The sequence below is a fragment of the Rhamphochromis longiceps genome, linkage group LG22 (genome assembly GCF_057381845.1).
Source record: "Rhamphochromis longiceps isolate RC_006_pf linkage group LG22, R_longiceps_female_GT1.1, whole genome shotgun sequence".
Lineage (NCBI taxonomy): Eukaryota > Metazoa > Chordata > Actinopteri > Cichliformes > Cichlidae > Rhamphochromis > Rhamphochromis longiceps.
The window spans coordinates 27,797,768-27,808,012 of NC_140577.1; the positions used below are offsets into that span (position 1 = coordinate 27,797,768).

A 10,245-nucleotide genomic window follows, 5' to 3' on the forward strand; every position below is an offset into this window, starting at 1 on the left:
AGCACTTCTGGATGGATGCAAACTGCATTTCGTTGCCCTGTACCTGTGCATGTGCAATGACAATAAAGTTGAATTCTATTCTATTCTATTTAGTGCATTTAGTACAATTGGCTTCAGTTGAGGTATTATTTCAGCTTTTCTAATGCTAATCAGCTGCTCCTGTTTGTAAACCCACTTGTTCCCATGATTACGCATCATAACTCATCATCATTATTCACCTATGTATTACTTTTATGTATTAGTCATCTATTTGTTGTAATCATCTATCCTTGCAGTTGTTTATTACACAAAATAAATTATATTATCACACTTCTGGCCACATAGCGCTGATATTCACTGCACATGCCCATATTAACTTTTTCCAGCCAGGTGTTTTCCTTTTCCCATTCTTCCCTTTCTCTGAGGGAAACAAACATTGCTGCTCTAATGCTGGGCTTACACTGTGCGGTTTTAGGCCCATTTTGAGCCGATTTTTGAGTGATCGGACCGATTTTGGCCTTCATCGTGCGTCATGTAGTATACGTTGGGTAACGAGAAGTGATTAACACCTCACGACCAGTTCCCGATCATCAATCGCTCGTGAGGGTGTCACCGCAGCTGCTCGCGCGCAAACACGTAAACGTCGGTGAAAAAGACGGAGCAGCACGGCAGTGCAGCGTGTGATCTGGACACAAGCGATGGAGGCACAACTTGTAGAACTTTGGAAAGCTCATCCGAGCCTTTTCGATGTGGCCTCACAAAATTATCACGACCACAACAACCGTGAAAATAGTTGGATTTACACTGCTGCTTAATTACAGCTGCCTGATCAATGTTTTTCATTAGCAATTTAGCAAAGTTGATGGTGGTGGTGTGTCTGTGTGAGTGAAAGACAGAGAGAGAGAGCGACAGATTTTCTGTTATAACCTTCATTTTATGGCGGGGGTAACTACTTTGGCACAACAGCGGCACAGTGTGAGCACTCGGGTCGCATCAGAGCATCGGGCGGTACAGTGTGAGAGTACATCGTGACCTATGAACTTCTAACCCCTGTGAGTCAATCGTGCAGTTTGAGCAGGAGCTGAATAACGTGACTGAAAAAATCACACAGTGTCTGCCCAGCTTTAGGTGTACTGTCGTCCGAGACTTGCACCGCAGTGTCGGCGTTTGTTTCCCTGTTGGCCATGCTTCTTGTTGTGGTCACCTGTTGTCTTCCGGTATTTTCTCCGAAAGCGACCTTTCCTCGACCAATGAGATGAGCGGTAATCTGAATTGTCATACTCGAATTGTCATAAGTGTGCTGTCAGCTCATTGGTCACAAAGCAGGAGAGGGGCTGGGAATTATGTTTTCAAACAAGGCGTTAATTTCATAAACATTTATAGACTACTTTTGGTTCTCACTGTATTACGGGACAAAGTGCGTCCCTTATTAGCTCAATACGGGACGTGTACTTTTGTTTCGAAATACGGGACGATTCCGTATTTTAAGGGACGGTTGGCAACCCTAATCATGGTTGCTAGGCAACCTGGGAAGCGCGACGGAGACTAGACCGTCCCATTTCACAAGCCTCTCACTTCCGCACGCACCGTGCGTAGTGCGCGTACTTCAAGCGTGCCGACCCTGCCACAGCCTGAGAACCATCACAGACAACAGAGTCGGGGGCGGGGCTTAAGCTCGGACAGATCAAAGGCCTTTGCAACGTCACAACAAAGGCCTTTGCAACGTCACAACAAAGGTGCTTCGAAGGAGCCTCCAAATAGCATAAATAGAGCCTTGGCGACACTCTACACCAGTAAACTCCAAAGTCGGTCCGTCTAAAGTATCGCTGAGTCTAAAATACTGCTGAAAGTCAACCTTTATTAAATATGTCTCACGTTTATGCTAGAGCTAACGATCACGTTTCCCGTGCAAAGGTTCGCACAACTGAACAGCGTGCCCCCATTATTAAAATGCAACACAAGGATGTTGCACCTTGGGCACCACGCTTAGAAAGGTGGGACATAAATACAAATAAAAATTTACTTCCACCCCCCCCTCCTCTTCCGGTTAAACCACAAAAACCACAGCGTGCCCCCATTATTAAAAAGCAACACAAGGATGTTGCACCTTGGGCACCACGCTTAGAAAGGTGGGACATAAATACAAATAAAAATTTACTTCCACCCCCCCCTCCTCTTCCGGTTAAACCACAAAAACCACAGCGTGCCCCCATTATTAAAAAGCAACACAAGGATGTTGCACCTTGGGCACCACGCTTAGAAAGGTGGGACATAAATACAAATAAAAATTTACTCCCACCCCCCCCTCCTCTTCCAGTCAAACCACAGAAAACACAGCGTGCCCCCATTATTAAAAAGCAACACAAGGATGTTGCACCTTGGGCACCACGCTTAGAGCGGTGGGACATAAATACAAATAAAAATTTACTCCCACCCCCCCCTCCTCTTCCGGTTAACCCACAGAAAACACAGCGTGCCCCCATTATTAAAAAGCAACACAAGGATGTTGCACCTTGGGCACCACGCTTAGAGCGGTGGGACATAAATACAAATAAAAATTTACTCCCACCCCCCCCTCCTCTTCCGGTTAAACCACAGAAAACACAGCGTGCCCCCATTATTAAAAAGCAACACAAGGATGTTGCACCTTGGGCACCACGCTTAGAGCGGTGGGACATAAATACAAATAAAAATTTACTCCCACCCCCCCCTCCTCTTCCGGTTAACCCACAGAAAACACAGCGTGCCCCAATTATTAAAATGCAACACAAGGATGTTGCACCTTGGGCACCACGCTTAGAACGGTGGGACATAAATACAAATAAAAATTTACTTCCACCCCCCCCTCCTCTTCCGGTTAAACCACAAAAACCACAGCGTGCCCCCATTATTAAAAAGCAACACAAGGATGTTGCACCTTGGGCACCACGCTTAGAGCGGTGGACATAAATACAAATAAAAATTTACTCCCACCCCCCCTCCTCTTCCGGTTAAACTACAGAAAACACTGCGTGCCCCCATTATTAAAAAACAACACAAGGATGTTGCACCTTGGGCACCACGCTTATTAGAGACATGGAAATATTAACAGCAGTAAAATACAAATAACACCCCCCCCCCCCCCAACCGGTAGCAGCAGATAGCCGCCCCTCCCTGAGCCTGGATCTGCTGGAGGTTTCTTCCTGTTCAAAGGGAGTTTTTCCTTCCCACTGTCGCCATGTGCTTGCTCATAGGGGATCATTTGATTGTTGGGGTTTTATTTTCACAACTGTTGTTGTGAAAATATTCACAACAACAGTTATATTGCAAAGTCTTCACCATCCATCAGCCATTACAATACAAATAATAAAAATCTTGAAATACATAAAAATGTTGATGTTTGATTTTGTTTACTTTAGTTTTGTTTACTACTACGTGTCTGATAGTGATTGTCTGAGTAGATAAAACAGTGGTCCTGTACCACCAACATCATTATGGAGATGTGTGAGAATGACTGGGAGTCAGACTGGAGGACTACTGTGAAATCAGAAAAAGCAGAGTGGGGAGGTACTTCCTGTACATTGCTTCTCCAGCTGTGTAAATTACATTTTTCTCAGCAGCAACAGCTTTGGGGTTAGGAGAATACCAGGACCAGTCAGTGCACAATGACCAATTCATCAGCTGCATAACAGCAGCTGGAGCCTCACAGCTGGAGCGCACTGTACTGAGTGAAACATTTTCACACTTCACAAGAAATAAGGACAGAAAACTTTCACCTCATCATTCCCCAAACAAAAGGGTTTCAATTCCAGGTGCCAGGAGGACTAAGATGCCACTAAAGGCAGAATAAAAGCAGCATGCATATGGCCCTTTTCCATTAGTACCTTCTAGGGGTGGGTTTTGATAACCGATTTTTCGATTAAAATCAATTCTAGCTTGCATAACACGATATTGATTCATTAAAATCCTGAATTGACTTTTAAATATAAATTCATTTTGCTCAAAATGCCAGAATATCAGGTTAAACCTTACAAAATGTCGACAACCACCCAACAGCTAAAACAGCAAATGAGAGCTGGTGCACGGATTCTGCACAAAGACGTTTCCTTGCTATCTGGGTAAACACTAGTGATGGGATTTCCGGCTCTTTTTAGAGAACCGGCTCTTTCGGTTCGGCTCACTAAAAAGAGAATCAGAATCAGAAAGGGTTTTATTGCCAAATGTTGAGCGGGTTTACAACATTAGGAAATTGCTGCGGTGCTTCAGTGCAAACATACTGTTATAAATTAAGCTTAAATAGACATGAAAATAAAAATGAGAAGAAGAATTAAAAGTGCTAAGTAGATAGATAGATATATACATGATATATACATGAGTGCAGGTGGTGATCAGTGCCAAACATGGAATGATGCAGTGAACACAGCGTAGGGTCATGTGTTAGGGGTGGGAACAGTCATACGGTTATTGTTCATGTGTTCAACAGCAGAGGGGAAGAAACTGTTCTTATGGCGAGAGGTTCTGGTGCGAATGGACCGGAGCCTCCTGCCTGAGGGGAGCAGGTCAAACAGACTGTGTCCAGGGTGAGAAGGGTCAGCTGAGATCCGAGCTGCACGCCCCAGTGTCCTGGAGGTGTACAGGTCCTGCAGAGATGGGAGTCTGCAGCCAATCACCTTCTCAGCAGAGCGCACAACACGCTGCAGTCTCTGTTTGTCCCTGATAGTGGCTCCAGCGTACCACACGGTGATGGAGGAGGTGAGGATGGACTCGATGATTGCAGTGTAGAATTGTATCATCATCCGTGTTGGCAGGGTGAATTTCTTCAGCTGCCTCAGGAAGTACATCCTCTGCTGGGCTTTCTTAATGACGGAGGTGATGGTGGGCTCCCACTTCAGGTCCTGGGTGATGGTGGTACCCAGGAAGCGGAATGAGTCCACAGAGGTGATGGGGGTGTCAGTCAGGATGATGGGGGGGAATGGAGCTGTGTGCTTCCTGAAGTCCACAATAATCTCCACTGTCTTCTAGGCATTCAGCACCAGGTTGTTGTGGCTGCACCAGGACACCAAACGTTCAACCTCCCTCCTGTAGGCAGACTCATCCCCGTCCGAGATGAGTCCAATAATGGTGGAGATGGCTCTTTCGGCTCCGAACCGGCTCTTCAGGTTGTTTTGTTGCTTTAATTAATTTATTATTAACAATAATATAAAATTATGCACAAAAGGAATTACTAAGGTAAAAAAAGTGTTTTTATTTATATATGTTTATATATAAATATATGCAGTGGCCCCTAGAGACAAAACACGTACAAACTCCAAAACACATTTCTAGCATGAACTGAACTTCCAAAACAGAGCTACCTAGATCACTTAAATTACACAATTGAAAGCATGAAAGCATATGTGTATTGTTTGTGTATTTATACACAAGCATTCATATATAGTCAAATAATGAAAAAATAAATAAATAAACACACCAAATCCGGTCGTTGGTACTTGCTGGCTTGTGTAGCCCCTAGCATCCTGGAGCATTTCTGTTGTGTTTTGTACGTGTTTTGAGTTTTTATGTGCTTCTGAGTTTGTACGTGTTTTGGAGTTTGTACGTGCTTCAGGGTTCGTACACGATTTGAAGTTTGTATGTGCTTTGTCTGTAGGGGCCACCATAAATATACTTTTATTTATTCACTCCACATAAAATGAAATAAATAAATCATATAATACTATATAACTATTTAAATTTTCAGCTTTTTCCTTTTACAAATTTAAAGTGAAACAACATAAAACATGGCAAACCACAACACAATTAAATATAAATTATAATATGAAAACAAAAAGAAGATGCATATTCTCTGTTATATGGACCTGCATGAATAAACTTTCTGAATCCTTTATCATCCGCAACTGAAAATAGTTGTGGATGGTTACTATTTTTTATTTTATTTTATTGATTAGCATTCAAATATCTCAATGAATACAGAACAAAGATCTACCACAAAGCAAGAAAGCATGAGACAAGGCTAATCAAAAGGTATTGGCTGAAGCATTTGCTTATTACGCCAACCCTTTTAACAAAACATCTTTTTGCATGCAGCTCCAACACGTTCTCACTCCCAACTCTTCAAACGTGTGACGCATGGTCAGGCCCCTCTGCTGCACATATGGACGCGCAGGGTACCCCTCTCGCATCGGGAATTGACGTGAAGGGTCCTCCGATTGAAGAGATTGCCGCGGAAGTGGTTTTTGTCGGTATATTTAGACATTTTCCAAATCACATTGTAACGACCTATACTGAACACAATAAATTATATAATGCAGGCAACTATCTGAGAGAAAATTACTGCAGATAAAACTAATTACAGGCTGTTATTTGTGTATAGGTTCTTGCATTGACGGAGTGAGCGATGTATGCTGGGTAATGGCACAGCTAGCGATTGGGTGAATTTATTGCACCGGTTTTATAAACTGTTCTACAATCCTTTTGATATTTGGAAATCTGTCGATCATTCTGCTACAGCTGTAAGATATCTTCTCCAACTCCTCTGAATACATGCAGTCATTTTACCGTCTGCTTTGGCTAATCACGCTCTTACGTATTAAATTAAATTAAATGCCTAATAAAAAAGCTGTTCGTTCACTATAAAACAATATCCTGTAAATGCTAACTGTAGTATCAAAATATCACAACAAGAGGACTTTGTAATTCAACTTGATTGGATTGAGAAAACTAAAACGCACTTTGAGAGAACATTTTAGTTTCTCTCAACAAATAGTGTATGCATTTATATAAACAAGGTCTGGTGGCACTCAATTGCAAAATGAAGGGTGAATTTTTTTTGTTAATTTGTTGGTCCTAAGTGAAACTAAGTTTTTACATAGAATTGATTCACAATTTATGGTATGTACTTTAAAAAAAAAACTCAACTGAGGTGGGTTCACTTTTTGACCCCAGAGGACAAATGGAGTATGGCAATCAGGAGGATATTACAGATTTTCACTTCTTGAGTGAAAACTCATATTTGATTTCTTGTGTATACAGAGTCTTATGTTTTTTTTAAATGTAATTTTTCATTTCTTAGGCTGTCGAAGATGTAGTAGGCAGAAGGTGTTCCAGTTTGAAGAAGTCACTGAGAGCAGGATAAATGAGGTAATACTTAAAATGTTTTCATTTGCTTTTCAGTAGACTTTTTACAGTAAGCCTATCTCAAGTTGTTTTCATCCATGCACTACAGCCATGAACTGTGCTACATGGGTAAATTCAAATGTACTTTTGAGATTAGTGAAGGGAAATGATTAATGGAATTACATTAAAAGATTGTATTGTATTTCATGTGTTTGTTCTTAAACAATTCTGCAAAATTAATCACAGACATTGAATACTGCTACATCTTGCTACAAAAACCTACATGGCTAACATAGAAATGACTGTATATGAGGAAGGATCATATTTTTTTCTGTGTAAGCCTATATCCTCAGTTGTTCTTGTTGAATCAGGATCATAGAAAGCACAATTTATAGATCCTGATATATGCTGACCAGCCCTGTCTCACTATAAATAGTAGATAATCATGTGTAGTTTGAAGTGTTTAAATGGACACAATTCAAACAATTCATAATGGGATGATATTGATTATGTCAGTGTATGATGTTACAAGTACGTCAAACTTTCCGAGGAAAAGAACATAGCCAGAGTCAAAAACAGATAGACGCAGTTAACTAAACCTGTGATCAAAATAATTTTTTGTGAATGCCACAATTGGATACATGCTTTTCAAAATCCTATTATTATTATTTTTTATAAACAGAAATGCCTTACATACACATACCTACACATCTATCAAAGTGTGTTTACATGGGTCTGTGTGTGTCTCAGGTGTGCACACTGGATTACACACAAGCTTTATGAAGACACCTATCCATTAACCATGTTATTTAACGATTGCCTCTCTGATTCCTTCTGTCTAGGGGAACACAGAAGTAAAAGTGCGTTGGTTGCCTTGCTCTGTTTGGTAAGAAGCTCTTGATATTTCATTCTCTGAGAATGTTCTGTTTCCATCGATTACCTTTTTGGAGCACAAATGAAAATGGAAAACCAGGTGTTTTGTCACGTCTTACTTCTCGCTTTTTTTCTTATCCTATCTCAATTATTTAATCAATTAAGGATTATTGCAAAGTTTTTTGCCATCTTTGTCGAATCATAAAATAACAAATTTAATAAGAAATATATTTGAAACTGTTCAGAAAACACACGTAGTGTCTTACTTAGATGCAAAAGTACTGGGAATAATTCCAGCTGGACTGTGCTGGGGCCATAAGAGCACTCACATTAATTGTAAGAAATATATAAAAGCTATCAGGATTTTGACAAAGTGGAGAGAATTTGTCCATGTCTTACACAGATTTATGTGTGCCAAAGGATAAATCGCCTAAGCAGTGGAGGGAGTATTCAGATTCTGAACTTTCCAAAGAAGTACTAATATCACACTGTGAAAGCTTTCAGTTGTTTTGCATACTGTATTTCTAGCATTACAATTGTGTGACAGCAATGAATCTCTACAAATTAAAGAGTAAACAACAGCCTTTATAATAATCCAAAAGAAACTAATTATCACATTTGAACAATTTTTATTTTCACTTCACAGAAAGGATATTATGAAATGTTCAACTGAAAAACAATAACTAAGTCTTTCATATGTGTCGAGTGTAACTGTACAGTAGTGTTTTGTTTGTAATCCATCTAAATTACAAATAGTGTAGCAGAAGTTGAAAATATCCATAAAAATGACAATTTGCATTTTAGTACAGTACTTAAGGAAATGTCTTTATCATGTTCCACCTCTGGTGTTAAACATAAAAAGCACGAAGTAATCCCCAACATGATATTAATGTTTTTGGTGTTGTTTCTTTCAATAATTATATTTTCCAGTGGGAAAATCTGGGATGACACGTGGGAGCCAGCCAGTGAATTTCAACACCACTTTGCCATGCCAGATGTGCCACCTCCTTCAGCCACTGAGGAAGTCTTCTTATGATGTTGTGATGTTTGTTTTTCCATGTTACAAACAAGTAAGATATAATGTCTGAAAACTGAAGTTGTGTACTGTCTACAAGGAACACTTTCAGAAATATGTGGAACCAAAGGTCCATACATCCAGATGTCACATTGATCTTCTCTGTTCACAGACTGGATATGTTCATTTTCAGCAGTTTGATTGTTTAGAAATGTTAGACAAATATTTATACTTGTTAAAATGCATTGTGTTACGTAAAAAAAGACTTTATCTTATGTTGTTAACTACAATAGTAGTTCTGTGTTCTTAACTTGAATGTTTTTGTACAGCATTTATATTTGCTACATTCTTTAAAAAGTGAGTGTAGGCTGTTATAATTGTTACGGTGAATATGACCCGCAGCTAGCAACTCAATCCATAAAACACATCAGTCTGTTTCCCTTTGTTTCTCATATGAAGTTGTTATTGTAAACAGGTGTTCTGTTTAGTTTAAAGTATGAAGGCTGGTGAAATTGTACTGAGTACTGTCAATGAAAAGTAAAATAAAAAATCAAAGGTCTATTGAGATGTGAGAACTTGTAGTACTGTTTGATGTTGAGACTGAAAGTTTCCATTACTAGTAGTATCAACTTTCATAATTTTCTTAGATGCTCAACATTGACTTGGCCTTGATCCACCTACACTGTTATATAACTTCATTCTCTATGCAAATATTATTTTTTCTGCTTTACACATATAATGTATACATAGAACACAGAAAATGTCAAATTGCACTACCAGTAATCATTTCAAGTGTGATGTCCCCACAAATAATAAGCATGTTAGATTATGTACACATATTTTCAAATTAAAATCAACATTGAATGTGGCTTTGTCCCATTACCACTGACAACATTCTTTTGAGTATTTTAACTACATTGATTATTAGAGGGTTAAGTCAACCCTCTGAGCTCTAACAGCACTTAACCCTGTATATTGGGACTATGTCATTTTTGGCTTTAGAAGATTACTAACAAATATTGGCCGTCATAGGAGAAAGAGCATTAAGCTGTTTCTGTTGAGAGATACGACCTGAACTACTATTTAGGGTTAGGGGCCAGTACAATAGCAAAACTGCTTAAAGAGATTGGAGCCAGAGGACAGGTGCTGCTGCAGGTTATAAGAAAATTAGCTAACACTGCTGAGTGGGCCAATCACTGGCTGTGGTTAAAGAGGGCTGAGATCACTTGGGCAGTCAGCTATCCGCAACACACATGCCCAGAATTGATCAAACTGTGGTGGAGCTA

At 39.9% G+C, this 10,245-nt stretch overlaps 1 long non-coding RNA gene across 1 annotated transcript; it reads left to right on the forward strand.

The window, feature by feature from the left end:
- The first annotated feature begins 7,027 nt into the window (after positions 1 to 7,027).
- On the forward strand, positions 7,028 to 9,555 carry LOC146644248 (uncharacterized). The gene is made up of 3 exons (XR_014909216.1): positions 7,028 to 7,095; positions 7,914 to 7,957; positions 8,875 to 9,555. It is a non-coding gene; the product is annotated as an uncharacterized LOC146644248 (long non-coding RNA).
- Positions 9,556 to 10,245: the final 690 nt, after the last annotated feature.